We start from the raw sequence: 16,056 nt of genomic DNA on the forward strand, positions 1-16,056 counted from the left end.
ACTACGATCCTGGAAATTCTCGGTAATGTAATATTTATGTAATTAGAATTGATAAATTGCTATTTACGTTATGTAATAATTAGAACTGATAAATTCGCCTTTACACCCAGCGTGGCTTGTTCATCTTTTCCTCTAACTTAGTTTTCATTTAATTTAAAAAATTTCCAAGCCTTCATTGTCATTTATTATAATTTGTAATATCATTAAACGTTATTTAAAATTTTTAATAATGCAAAATTTTTACAGTATCTTAGAGATGTAAATCTAAAAAAAAAAAAAAAAAAATGCTTAATTTATCGACGCTTGGCGATATTTATCGATTCTCAATCTCGAGTATGGATGTATTTAGCTTCGGTATTTCTTGTTTGGCATAAAGCAAACTTTGCAAAGCCGCATCAAAGATATACGCTTTCGTTGCGCACGACGCGCGTACGACGCGCGGCCACGCACGTGGATACGCAAGCGGAGATTGTCGCCAGTGACATTGCGATATTCCCGCAGTCGAGAGGAAAGTCATAATTACGGTCGTCCGCTTGAGATTTCACGGTTACCACGTCCGTCGCGCATTCACGCGGGTTCCGTAATCGCGCGGTGAGATTGTCGGCACGCGGCTCCGTCGCGTCGCGACGCACAGCGAGCCAAATCCCGAAAAGCTGGCCAAAAGTAAAAAAAAAAATTTCAAATTTTCAAGAATATCATTACATTTTTTAAAAGAGAACTAAATTCCTTATCAAATGTCGCCAACCCTAGAATCCTCTACCTGAATTTTCAGTTCAGTTCAAAGTTGTCCTTCGTACGGAACAGACGTGACAGTTAAGAATAACGAATATTTTATACCTATAGTCTTGTGCGCTTATTTCGAAAACGAAGTGAGCAAATTCAATGCTGCAAAATGGATTCTATTCCTGGAGGTAAGTATAACAAAAAACGATAATAACAAAATCTTTTTAAATGTCTTATATATAGTAGATTTTGAAGTTGAACTTAAGTCAGTAAGAAATTAGATATTTTGAAAGAATTCAATTTTCAAGTAGCCAAATAGTTATGTATTCCACCATATTCCAAGATGTTATTAAAACCATCTTTTAGGTTACACTTCGCTCTTTCAAATAAAAAAAAAATTAGCTGCCCATATCTGCCCCTCTGGTTTTGCGACAATTTTTTGTACGAGCGCTCTACGCTGTGAGTTTCGATATCGATCGCTAGCGGCATAGAATAAACAGATGCTGCGGCATTCAGGTAATCGTTCTGTCTGTGGATCTTTTGTTATTATACGATCGTACAGTACTATCAAGAAATATCTTAGATAAAAGAATCAGGTACAGTATTGTCGACAAGTTAAGAAAATATTACTTTTGACTTTCATATGATTAATGGCCGAATTTAAAAAATACTATAACGTTAGAACAAAAAATTGTACGAATGTATAACAAATATTTAAAACATTGTAAAAAATTATAATATATTGCCAATTTTTTCAAATAAAAGTAATAAAATAATAACTTAAAAATAATTAATTAATTATAATTATTTTAATAATTATTAAAATAAATATTTCCAAAATGCAATTATGAATAAAAGATATATTAGTTCCGATAGTGGATCTTCAGGAACTGACACTGAGTCTGATATTCATTGCGATTCTGATACTGAATTGGATTTTTGTTTATAAAATAAAAATGTGTTTATATTGTACGCAAAATATATATCTTAATTCTTTTTTTTATTACCGACCTCGAAAACCTCAGGTATCAAATTTTGATTACATTAAATATATTTAAAGTACATGTATCCGCCATATTGAATTCGCCATTCTGTTTTTTTGCAACTTTAAGTTCAAATTTGTAATTAACGACCTCAAAAACCCCAGGATATCAAATTTCATGCAAATCGAAAAACGCTTTCATATTTTGTGCCATCTTTTCGGGATTTTGGCCCACTGTGCGACGTCTCGCCGAAAGTCACAAGGCAGATTGACGATTCCATACAAAGATCGAGAGAAATGCGATAGCCGTGAGGTTAAAATTAAATAATATTGTTCAGCTGTTACTATCTGTAAAAGAGCAATCGATTTTTTTAGCCATTGCCAAACAATCGAAATCACTCCGACCTTCGAGTCTTCATTCTCCGTTCTCGGGGAAGCGGAGGTGTGTTGCGAGGAATTATTAATCACTTTCAGTCATTATTTTTATATAAATTAATGACAAGAGCAATAATTTAAATGTTATGCGCGGAGGAAGATGGGAGGATTGCTGATTTAATATCAGATTAAAATTTTAGAGAGCAATGTTTCAGCAGATTTCGCGACGACTGCAACGCGAGTTTTTATCCGCTTTCAGCCTCACAGTAATTCCCAGTAATAATATAAGTATGGAATATTCGTTTTTCATGTTACACATTTTATGCATTTCGTACGCAACGTCTCTTGCAAAATGTGACGTCAATCCGCTTGGCATTTATATCGTATGAAAAACTGGGTTTAGAACTTTTTTTGCATAATTAAATAATATTCTCTTAAAAGCGAAGCGTCCGGGAAATTTGCGACTGTAATGCGATAGCTATATATCGAAATAAACGCGCGCGATAAAATGCTCATTAAGTGTCACGACGAAAATAGATGCGAGTGTAAAAGGTCAAGCCGCGGTTACGCTCTGCACACCGTGTCAGTCGCGTCTTTACTATTTTTACGAGCGTCACGGAGAATCAGCGTTGATACTGTGCAGCTCCGTTTCCGTATACGCGCGAGAACGCTGGGAGAAAGGAAATTTCCCTGTCGTCGCATCTCCTTGAACTGGTGCACCTCGCTGTCACGTTTCCCGTGAACTCGCACGTGCGCCTCTCTCGCACAGCTGATTCGCGTACGAGCGAGTCGTGCCGAGCAAGCTACGGGATGACCGACAAAAATTCCTCAAGGAAAATAAAATCTCATTCGCGTTAACATCTTTCCTTTTATGCGCGTATATTTCTGAGAGAGACACCGTGTCTCGTTCGTTGTATCTTTTTCTTTACTGGTGCATTTATAGAATTTTCGATTCCAATTAAATAATCTCTGCTTGAAAGACCTGCTAAAATTAAGTAGGAAAAAAATCTGTAATCCTATCGCGTTTTTTGTTCATAAGATGAGTTCAGGAGATTTGTTTCTCCCTTTTATGTTATGAGAATATAATTTAATAATATCGAAATTGATATTCTCATCATGTTTTTAATTCATGTATGTTTGATGTATATTTGATGATAACACTTTAATTTCGTTTTTCACATGTAAATAATTTTTATATTTCTTATACACACACTCGTATGTATAAATTATCTAACATTTTTAATATATACGTAATTAATGTATACATTAAAATAAGTAGTAATTCTCAAATTGGATTAAATAACTCGATAAGTTGTATAGAAAACATGCATGTTCAAATTAATGTTTAATTTTTAAGTGAGATACTGTTAAGAAACGATAGAAAGCGAGATAACTTTTCCATAATAGCTCAAATATGGGTCTGACAAAACAATAATCACTTGATCATAAAATTTCTAGAATTAGATAAAGTTCAACTCTGTATCACTTTCTATCGGTTTCTTGAAATCGAGATGGCTTTCTTTCGACAAATCTCCAGGTTTCAGGAAGGCTTCCAATCGATCCTCTTCTTGACATGATATTTTATGACTGCTTGTTGGGTAAATACCATTGTATAATAAGCGCGACGTCATTTCTCGCGCCAAAGAGAATTTTAGAAATTATCGCTTTGACGTTACGACGATTTATTTGTAATAATATTCGCACGCCAGACGCTCTTCCTTAATTGGTAATAAATAATCTGAAATTTGAAATTTCGCGGGACATCAGCAATCAGTACTTGTTTACCTGATATCAGTGTCGTAGGGAAATAAAAACGCGACCCGGCGCACAACTTGTCGCACGTCGTGAAAACGTCCAAGGCAACGTGTAGGCAACTATAAAACGTAGCAAACGAACGGGCATGTGCTTTCACTCAGGCATCGCGCACGAAGGAAGAGGAGGAGGAGGCAAACGTTAGTTACTTTCCTTTGCTGTGGATACAAGAGCGCGTTCGCGTAGGGCAGGCAAAGGCACCGGCATCAGGAAGCGCGGTTAACGAGACGGATTGCACTAGCTAAAAAAGGGGGATCGACCTGCCTCTTGGGATCACACTATCGCTTTTTGCGCGATCATGAATGATGCAGCGTACTCTAACAGTTCTATAAATAGAGATACGATTGGTAGAGCTAAAGATGTTAGGCTATTAATGAATAATAACAGTCTATACTTTTTTTACTATGCATATTTATATCTTAATACGACGTAATTATAAATTATATCATAAATACGTTATTATATATAATTACCGATTTACGTTTATGATAACACGATAACATTGCATTTTTTTGATAAAAATAGATTTTATTTTTTATTGATTTTTAAATTTAAATATAAATTAAATTGGTTTTTCTAGATTTATTCTTTTTTTTCCCCAATCAACAACAAAAAATTTTGGTCGCAAATGCCCAAATTCTGGCACCGAAATTAGTTGAAAGGAAGAAAACAATAAACAATTTGATTTATAATGGTTTTTGCAACAAAAATTATTATATTTTACTGCAGTTTTTAATATAACTTTTAAACGCGTAAAGTGGTAAATAAATTTTTGCACAAACATTTCTTAGAGTTTTATTAGAATATGTAAAAGTTTAAATTTAATTGTAATAGAACTAAATTAGAATTAAAAGAGAATAGAATAGAATTTTCATTTATTTTTTTTTAGAATTTAATTATATAATAGAATTATAATAACACTGATATTTTTATTTACCTGAAGTCTTCAATAATGCATTTTCATGTATATTTACTCTATTGATTTATTACAATCATGCAAACGCAATTAGTACGTAACATCATACCGTATAATTATAAAACGCACAACCGTGCGTATTAATCACGAGACAGAGGTCGGAGGCCCGGTATAACGGGCTATAAAATCCGTTAACAACTTTCGAGTGATTGTTTGAGTACTATATTCGCACCTATGTGTCAAACTTACGAGACTCCCACGCGACGGTACGGAGGAAAGACGATTCCATCGACATGCACGGAGCAGATTGGACGTTAAGTTTGCATTGTTGCGCGCGCGATCTCGCGATGAAGTGTCGGATACGAGTTTCGCGAGATTTCATTTATGTCCTCCGAATCTCTCACGTAAGCTGACAGGATCACGCGGATCCGCCGTGGCATTACGTCGGAAACCTGACTCCACTCGATGTCGCCTTCTTGACGTCGATGTTCTGTTCCTGCGCTGCTCGCGGCCGAGCTCTTACCGAGTATCGAGATTATCACGCAATAATTTAAAAGAAATCATCTCTACATGCGTGCGTGTGATATAAAAGTTTTTTTATTTTACGAGTTTTTTTTTTTAATTTTAATATTAATATGAATTCATACAAATATATTATCGAACGAATATGTGATATTTTTGTTAGTACAAGATGACATTTTAGTATATTTTTATTATATTTAAATTTTCCAGACTAAATCTACATAGACATACGAGATTTATAAAAATAAAAATGTATATAATAAAATATACTATATAATTTACTGTCCAATTAAAGGTAAACAATATAATATAATGAATGGCTTTATAACTTTTTACATTTGTCCCGTTTGTTCACGTTGGTAGAGGTGAAGCTGTGGCGCGCGCCAGGAGGCGACTGTTTACCAATTCTAAGACTTTAGCGTGACTTTCTCCGGCAAAGACGTCGATTCGCGAAGATCGATCAGTGAAAGCACACGATAATTGATCGCAAACACAAAGAGGCCCCCTGAGAGAGAATGTGACGGTCGGAAAAGCCGATTCAGCGGCACTTCTCCGTGACACGGCCTATCGCGCGATATTTCCGGAAACGAAATAACTCTCTACTTACTTTAATTTGAGGAGAAAAGATTGGGAGTCTTTGAAACGCTTGAATATCAATTAATTAATTAGACAGTGAAGTTTGCATTTCAAATAAATTTAACGTCACAATCGCAAATCCTCTTTTACGAGAGAGAAAGAGATACTGGAAAGAAATGGGATCTAGTGGTAAAGTAGAGACAAATCGGATCAAATTTTCTTCACATATTTTGTCTAATAATAATAATAATAATAAACTAATTTTATTATTAAGTTTTATTATAAATTTTAAATCTTAACATCTTTGGCTTGAGTCTTATATAATAAAATATTACATTCCTTATTGCACGACAAAAAAAATCAATAGAAGGAAATTGCCCAATTCGCTCCAACATTGGAGGCGAAGCGGATCACCCCGGTTTCAAAGAATTAAAAGAAACCTAAAAGAAATAAAAATAAATGAATGAACTCTTTGAAAGAGCCCGTTAAGCTCTTTCGTTGCAAACCCACAAAATTGGGATCGCGTTTTTACACGAGAGACAAAATTTCTTCGCCCACCCGCGATCTCTACGCTTGCGTCATCGGCTGACACTAAATCACACGCAATACAGAATCGTCTGCTATTTCCGCGCGGAAGCAACTATAGCAGCGATAAAACGGATCGTATAAAATAAAAAAAATAAAAAAAATTAATGACGACTCTCTCGAAACTTAATAACAATCCGATTCGTCTCGGTCTACCCTGTGCGTGGCGTGGCGCGCTCCGATCATCGAATCGAGCCGCAGATATCGATCGGATGATTACCCGACCCTCGTCAGTTATTTACATTCACGAATTCGTATTTGCCGCAATTAGCGAGGTATATCCCTCAGAAACGATTTGTTGGGATATTAATATCGACGACCTACTCTCCGGGACGAGCAACCGATGGAAGATCACGGACGCGCGTTGCATAACTTATGATCGCCGATCGATTTGCGCCTCGATAAAGACCGGTATTCCCGCGTAAAGCACTTATGCACATAGTTGGAGAATAATTTGACGAGGAATGCCTCGCGTGTGATAGCAGAGATAGATTTACGCGCCCCGCGGCTTTGACGTTGACAGAGATTATTCCTCGCGACACACCGGGGCAAAAAGCCGATGCGCCCGGAGGCGGCGCGTAAAGAATCATTTGCACCTGTGACTAATGGATGCCATCGAAATTATCTTATCGTCATCGGACATCGAGTGTCATCAATAGACGCTTTCCTGGCGTATACCTTGCGGCACGAGATTGAACGGATGGAATTCCTGTCGATGCTCTATTGTTGTAACAATGTCCTACATATCGCGTGGAATATTCCTTAGTTTCAGCTCGCGGACGAGCCGAGAGAATTATAACAATTAAACCGATGAAGGAAGAAACGGAAGGAGATTGCGTCGGAAATTAACGTCGGGAAATTCTGGCAGATTGCGTTCGACGAAGAGAGAAAGAGAGAGAAAGAGAGAGAGAGGGAGAGAGGGAGGAAGGAACAAACGTGTAATTTAATAGCGAGCGAGAAAAGGCCGAGATCGGCAAATGGGTGAGATTCGAGCGCGTCGCAATCGTGGGAAAATGGCACGACGACGGTAAAAAATAGAGGCAGGCAGGTGGCATCAATTACAAAAGGGTGACGCGTGTAACCGATTCCTCCCGTTCGCGGGACGGCGACGACTACGTGTGGCGTAACTTCGACGGCGTTTGAAGTTTCACTTACTCTGCATATAAATAGCACGCGACTTTTCATATATAGCCCCGCGCGGCGTGTATCCGCGCGTGTCCGCTGACGTGGAAACTGGCAGGAAGTGTGCTGTGTGGCTGGTGCAGTTCCACGGCGAGTATAGGCAAGCGGTTCACCCCCCATTTTCTGTTCACTAACCGACTAATCAACGTTTTAGTGGCTGAAAATGATTTAATTCGAGTTCTTATATTATTTTGTGAAAAAAAGTGTCTATATACACTTTACTTTTTTACGTAGTCGTTGAATAGTTGTAAGCAATTTTTTGTTTAATAAACTTATATAAACTTTAAACAAAAATTAAAAAAAAAAATTGTGTAAGTTTAATTGGATTAAAGCAAACTTTTTTGTCTCTTGGACTTTTTTTTTAAATCGATAGCTTTTGAGATAAAAAAATGTTTAAACTTGAAAAATGACTACTCTTGTAATTTTTTTTTCTCTTGAACTAATCAATCAATATAAATAAAAACGGAAATATTCGGCCAATGTTAAACTGTAACAAGAATTTTATTTTGATCCGTACTGTGATTGACATAAAACTTTATTATAATGAAGCTCTGATAATGCGTAAGCAATAACAGTACAAATTAAAATAAAATAAAATTACAGTTTAAGATTGACCAAATATTTTCGTTTTTTTATTCATACTGATCAGATAATGAGTTTGTGAAAAAAAAGTTATACATAGTCATTTTTCAAGTTTAGATTGCATTTTTTACCTTGTAAACTATCGATTTAAAAAAACATGCAAGAGACAAAAAAATGTTCATTTTGATCCAATTAAAGTTACATAATATTTTTCGAAATTTTTATTCAAAGTTTAGATTCGTTAAACAAAAATTGTTTGTAACTATTCAACGACCACATGAAAAAATAAAGTGCATATATATGTTTTTTCGCAGATTAATACAAGAAATCAAATTAAATCATTTTCAGCCACTAGGACGTTGGTTGATCAGTTAGTGTATTTTTTAAGCGACTTTCTGGGGTGAACCGTTCGCCTGGTAAGAACGCCTCGCGTGTCTCCTCGGGCTTGCAGCGTGCTTTATCAGGACAAATGCCCATTTCTATCGATTAACTTTAAGCTCGATTTAAAAGCTCGCTCTTCCCACGTCTTTTTCTGAGAATAACAAAAAGATAAAGAGGTAAACCGATATTGAAGTTAGTCTAGATTAGTAGAAATGGAGTCTTGATAAAACGTACGAGTCTGGAAGATCTTGGTTCTAGGAATTGGAAAAAGATAACAAAGTAAGTTAAACCAAGAAGATTAAAGTTCATCTGTATTGGTAGAAATGAATCTAAGTCTTTCGTCTGTTACTTCGGTAAATGGAGGAGGTCAACAATAGTAACCCTTCCATTAGCTGACTTTGCTGTTCTAATAGAATAAAATGTGAGGGAGAGGGAAGAAATAACGAACGCTAATGAAGAATGAAAATGTTAACGGGATCAGCGTTATAAAATTAATAAAACATTGACAAAGAAAATTATTAATGTTCAATCGTTCGTCGTTGTGTCAATATTATATAGATAACAACTGAGTTATCGATTACTCACGGAATATTATATAGCCGATACACACATTATTCACTATATTATTACATATCCGCGTGCGCTGTCGATTCTTTCAACTTTAATAATTAAATTGACCCGCCAAAACACGCCAAATTGATTCTGACATCGCTACAGAGTTGACTATGCGTAGGTTCAGTTTCGTATCCGATGTATCGATGCACGAGGGAATATCGCCCGACAGATATTGTGCCTCGCTTCTCGTACACCTCCACCACAACCTTCGACTATCGTATTTTTCGAACGCGTAAATTCAAACGTATTCCCTCCGAGTTCGTAAAAATGGTACAAATAGCGAATAATGAAACGAGCCGAGTATCGACGTCACGGGGGTCAAGCGACGATCTTCGCTTATATCAGATCCAGTCGTCGGTGTAGTAACGCGTCTGAATTACGCCACGGGGTGAATTTCATAACTGCGCCGGGCGAGGGGTGCGGCGAGGGTGGGCGCGGTGCCGCCGGTGCATCCATCCAGGGGTGCACCGCACAAGCTTCCGGGTGGAAGAGAGAAACGGACGTCGGGGACGTGGGCGTGGCGTGCGAGGGTGAAAGGCGTGGTTACGCGCGATCAATAAAACTACCCCCCGTCACTCTCTCTTTCTCTCCCTCGTCTCCCACCGGCCTCGTCGTCGGCGATGCGGCTCGTAGAGGAAGAGAGAGAGGAGGGCAGGCGCGGAGGTGCGGCGGAGCGCGACGTGCCACCGAAAAAGCGGGCTCGCTACGAGGGATGAGAAAGAGAAAGAGAGAGGAAGAGGAGACGGAGCGGGCCCCAAGGGGTTGTCTGAGTCGGTGTGTACGGGTATCACGCCGAACCGCATCGATCCCTCGCGCGCGAACCTCCTCTCACCCTCGCGAGGGCGAGCGCGCGCCCGCGCAACCCTCGTCGAGCAGCCCTCGACCTCACACGGCAAGTACCATGGCCTCTGGAATTACGCGGGAGACTTCATTCACGGCACGCAACGGTCACGCGACGGCTGCCCGTCCGCACGGACGATTTTACTGCACACGGGCGTAGACGAGAACGGAATCGACGCCCTGGATTTGGGATTGGAAAAAGGGAATGTGTGTGTTCCATTGCGCTCCTTACGTCGTCGTATTTCTCTCTCTTATTCAAAATAGAACGATTCGAATCAATCGAAAAAGTATCACAGGAAATTCTGTTGTTAACGTCATTGCGCGAGTTACGAAGGAGAACAATATTTTTACTAAAGGAAAATTGGCTCGAAATTGTGTCAAATCTAATACTCCTTGAATCTAAAATGCTCTATATAATAGTAATGTAATTAAGGAAGATAATATAATAACAAAAGACCGCGTTACCTGCTGATTATAATAATTATATTAATGATACGTAATGAGACATACATATTTTAATAGAGAAAGACGAAATGAAAGAGAGATAATCGGAAATTGATATCGCGCTGTTCCAATTCCCATCGAAAATGATTTTAGTAATTCGAAGCGCGTTCGGATAAATTTTTAATTTCTGAACTAGATTCTTAAATTATACGTGTGCCAATATTGTTTGTTAAATTCGTTGACATTATTCAAATTACTTCCGCACTAATTTTCCTGCTGACTCACTAATCCTTTACTAAACCCATTTTTTTTTATTTCTTTTTAATAGAAAAAGTTGGAACATGCAACGTCGATTCGGCGAAAGATCGCGTTTCGTAACAAGAATTACATACGTGATATCTGAATTTATGAACACGCGTATGCAGCATTTACCAGCTTGGGGAGCGCAGAAAGAAATAAATACGAGAACTAATTTCCACAGTCGGAATGAGTCGCGGATTATACGAAATCTCTGTTCAATGACGTTGTCACGCAAAACGCTATAATTATTTACGTTCTTACTGTATACGTTCGAAAATAGCGTCGACATCGACCTTCTTTTTTCCACAACCGTTTACGTGCTCCAATGCGCTTGAATGCGCTCAGATTGGAGCTGTCGCGGTGTTACGTTTCCATGGACCGGTCTCATTCGGGACGCAGTGTCACGCGACACTCGATTTAACTTTTGTTACCTGATTTTGCGCTAATATCAACGATAATACGTGACTTTGCCGTTGCACATTTTATTTCTCATTACAAAACATGTAAACAAAATAAATCTTAAACGAAGCTTACTTAGAAAAAATTTCATTTCGCTAAAGTATTTACACTAAAAGAAAAAATTCTTAAATTTTAATAAGTATTTATTCCAATAGTACTAACACAATATTTACTTACAGTATAAATATTAAAAAAAATACTTCTTATATAAATATTATTATAAATATATAAATATTTAAATTCTTATGAATACTATGTAAGAAAAAATTGTACTTAAATTAAATAAGTGGTTCTTGTACTAAATAAATATATAGTTACATTTAATAAACATTTTATTAGTGCTATTCGAATAAATATTTATTAAAATTTAATAATTTTACCTCTAGTGAATAATAAAAATTTAAATATACATATAAATCACTGAAAATAATTGCAAAGAATCCCGAGTCAAAATTTTACTTCTACTTTTGATCTCAGTTACCTCTGTCTCGGATTTTTATGTCTATTTTAAATATAATACTCTTTTGAACCTATTGATTACAAGAATCTCAATGGAGAGTTTTAACAGGTTTTAAGAGGTTTAAGAAAATCGTTTAACTCAAAGTGGAAAATTTTCCAATAACTACCATTTAAGGCTTAAGGTAGGAATTGATTGAGCCTTAAGGATCTAATTGAAGTCAAAAATAGACATAAAATTTCAAACCTAATTATTTCTATTATTTAACAAAAATTACTTCTGCATCTAGTTAAATTTTCCGTTATTTTACCAAAACTTTTTCGTGCAGGCATAAAATGTCGCACGTAATCTCTCAGGTCGTCCCGTAAATTTTTCTGGCGTAAAAAAGCGGAAGCGAAGGTTGTCAAAGAATCTACTTTTAAAATCTTCTTTTTAGTAGCTCGAGGAACCATATAACTTCCGCTATTTTACTTCAAGTGGAGTGCGCATTTCGCGTACCACATGCGGGCTAGTCTGTTCACGCGAACGACCGATGCGCCGAGCGAGGACGTTAGTTTCCGCATGGTGCACATAGCGGAAGAGAATGAAAGTCAGGATAAGAGATACGATACAGAAAGCGGCGGCTATCAGAGAGAAAGATGTTGAATAGTGCAATAGGGACACGTCACGTTTCGATCATCTCGCAAGATTGCGTGGATTTTGCAAGAATTCGCTCGAACGTCGCTGTTGCGGTTTTACGGCGTAATCGGGAACCTTTCGCCAGGCGTGACCTTTGTGATCCTCAACGATACGTCATACACAGTAAAAGTCTCTCGGTCTTAGTGTCCGCCTTCAAAACAGATCTCCGATGTGCGTTCGGCTGAGTCTGAAGTACTTCCGGCTAGCAGTTTCGCGATGCAACTTTCTATAATGCTCCTGACGAACGCGATGTGTAAACGTCTTCATTTCTATCCAAACTGCCAAAAGAGCCACATTTTTAAGCCATATTTTAAAGAATCAGAACTCTTACGATAATGTACAGCGTCATTTGTGCATGGAATCTCTGTACGCGTTTCATAGAATATTGTAAAAGGCATCGATGCACAGAGAAAAAAATTAGTACCAAATTAACAATTCATCGTTTCGTATATAAGCACGATCCCTTATAATATTATTTACTTCAACATTTTAAATTATCGGAAATATTATAACTTTAAAATATAACAATTATAAAGTTTAGAAATATTTTATGCATAATTCACGTTAATTTTTGACCATATAATGTTCGTAGAATATTTTCACAATATTCCACGGATATTCTAATAACACACTACACATATTATGTAAATACGACACATATCATTAACACAATATTTCTATATTAATCAATATTGAATAATATTCTTGGAGTGTTGATAGTAATATCAATTTAATTTTTAATAATATATTCGTGTGATATTTTAGAAATATTGTGTTTATAGGAAATGTAAAACTTTCTTAAAAACATTTATAATCTTAAACAGACATAGTTAATTAACATAAACAAATTTTGTTATCAAAAAATTTAATAAACAATATTCGCATACGTATAATTTAAGAATTCAGTTCATAAATAAAAAATTCTTACGAGCGCGCTTCGACGTACTTTAAAATGACTTAAAGTCATTTTCAAATTGAAGTTTGAACAACGTAATATAAATTTCCGATTATCTCTTTTTTACTTTTTCGTATCATCTCTTTTTTATCTCTTCGTATAATGAAGAATTAAAAAAGTAAATTTGTATTCTAAAAAGTAGTTTTTATATTTACTTCGTCTTTTTTACTTCTTCACACGTAATGAAGAAGTAAGAAATAATCTTTATATTCTTACTTACATACAAAGCCATAAATGAATGTTGATTCGATACTAATTTTTTTCCCCGTGAGAACGAGATTTTTGTCAAAAGTTCGTAAAGTCTAAAGGTGAATATTTAACGACGCTAACTATACAAATCGATATTATTCGAGCATTCTTAACGTTATGATTCCTCGGCTACCGCGTCTTCCGTTTACGATGCTTGTGCAACGCGCGCTCAGAAATCGAGTCTCTATAAGATTAAAGTTAATGATTCATTCCGATGGGGCCGCTTTCTCCTACCGCGCGCCGTCAAATAGAGTACACCGGCGCGGTTAATTAGCCGCGCGTGTTTTCAGCGTCGCGCGCGCGCGCGCGCGCGTACGCGTGTTGAAGCGAACAAAGAGAGGATCGCTATCGCGCGACGAGTTGAGCGAATTATGCGGGAATCGTGTTAAATCGCGCTGCAGTTAAATCGACCCACACGGGCGCCCGCGAGTGACTAATGGCGAATCAACACCCCGAACTCGCTCGCTAATCCGATGATGTATCGCGACGTCGGGATCGTAAAGACGCCTTACCTGTTTAGAGGGTTACAACGCTTCCTCCGGGACGCACGTGGTAAATGCGCCGCAATTGCGCGCTGCGAGCTCTCGCGCGGGAGCGAGCTCTCTCATGGTTCCCGTTGTAATGAATCTTGAGTGCGATTGATGATCGCATGGAGTATTACAATAGCGTAAATTTTCTAACGTAACCTAGTGATGCTTTTCAACGATACTCTGATGCGCGCGATGTACAGAGTGAGCAAAAGTATCAGTGAAATGTTCCAAGACATTTCGTACAAAAGTTGTATGGTCTGAAGAAAAAAATTAAATAATAGAAAAATTAAATTGTTTTTTTTTTAATTGATTTTTCAAAGACATATTACGATCATCGTCATTTAAAAATTAGAATTTGAAAAATGGAATTATACGATTTTTCTAAATAATATGTAATTGCTCTAATTATTTTGCATATAAAAATATTAAGAATTAATAAAAAATCAATCGTTTAGAAAATATATATTACATTTTATGTGTACTTTATTCCAGCATATTTCGAAGTAAAATGTAAAATATCTATTAATGTTACGTTAATCCGCAACTATTGATTTTTCAGTAACTCCATTTTAATACTTTTATATGCAGAATAATTAAAGTTATCACATTACGTAAAAAAAAAGTACAAATAATGTCCTGCTTACGAGATATTTCACCGGTATCTTAATACTTTTCGCTCGCTCGGTGTAATACTATACAATACATATAAACATATGTATGATATGTATAACAATTATAAGCTTAAATAATAATTAAGTAGGCGTTGATTTTCCGATTTTGCATGCACGCAAAAGTACGCTTTACAGCAATTACAGCGTGTTCATTATCGTCGACAAGGAGATCATAAATATCCGCGAATTATTTCCACGTACTCATTCGGAACTCAAGTGAATCACATCTACCTCAATTTCTCTCGAATAACGTTACACGAGATGAAGACAAGAGAATTCGGAACTCATTCCTGATATTAGAAGATACAAAGAATATTTATAAAGCGCGTATCAGATCGTACGTACTTTTAGTTGACTATTATTGCCCGGGGAATTTAAGGCCAATTTTTTCTTAGTCACTTTCTAATACACGACATTAAATGCAACACGGCCAGGAGTTAACTTTCTATTAATATGTGCAGTACGCATAAAATTAAATGGCAGAATTTTCAATGAAAAATTGATTTATCCTGTTCCTCTCTATTAGAGGACTCTCGGATCGACGCAGCTTTCGGTGAGGCGCAAAAGTTCTTAAGTCTCTCAGCAATAATTTGTCAAAATCGCACAAGCCGTTCCTTAACGTCACGTCATTAGTTTCCTTTTCAAATATATCTGATCCACTTAAGCTTCCACACGTTGCGTCAGCGAGCCTCTTTTGAAAGAGGCTGTCAGAGCCGTCCTTATATGCGATCACCTTTCAAGGGAAGGTCGGATGTTGAGGGGAACGTTCACCGGAACAAGCATGTCGCTCTCGTAAATCACGCAATAGTGATTTACCCGGGCGTCCCACCTGGTCAACTAATAGTCCGGCAGAGGACAAGGCTAATGGACGATCTTTATCTTTAATCAAAATAATTACTCGCTTATACGCGAGAAACTGAGCCATCAGGTGAACTCCCAAACGACTATTTGCACACGGAAAGAACGGTTTTGCTAAAGTGTTCAAAAATTTAGCTGAATACAGATCTGAAAATAATTTTGTTGGGCCATCTAAATGATTATACAGGCCGTGATGAGCAAGGCTGCAAAATATTTTGACATTTCAGCAACTAATTTCACTATCTTACGCAATTATTTTGATGGACCAACAAAATTATTTTCAGATCTATATCCAGCCAAATTTTTGAACACTTCAGCAAAACCGTTCTTTCCGTGCACTATTGAACGTTACTTTCTACCGCAT

The 16,056-nt window shown here is 36.9% G+C and overlaps 1 long non-coding RNA gene across 2 annotated transcripts in view; it reads left to right on the forward strand.

Moving 5' to 3' along the window:
- The first annotated feature begins 273 nt into the window (after positions 1 to 273).
- LOC120356930 overlaps positions 274 to 16,056 on the forward strand; it is a 34,302-nt gene continuing 18,519 nt past the window's right edge. Inside the window, exons 1-3 of one of the 2 annotated variants that reach the window (XR_005574135.1) lie at positions 276 to 663; positions 773 to 911; positions 1,090 to 1,239. This is a non-coding gene — a long non-coding RNA (uncharacterized LOC120356930). Of the gene's footprint in view, positions 912 to 1,089; positions 1,240 to 16,056 lie in introns of both variants that reach the window. The other variant, XR_005574134.1, reaches the window with a different exon arrangement.

The sequence above is a fragment of the Solenopsis invicta genome, chromosome 2 (assembly GCF_016802725.1).
Source record: "Solenopsis invicta isolate M01_SB chromosome 2, UNIL_Sinv_3.0, whole genome shotgun sequence".
Classification (NCBI taxonomy): domain Eukaryota; kingdom Metazoa; phylum Arthropoda; class Insecta; order Hymenoptera; family Formicidae; genus Solenopsis; species Solenopsis invicta.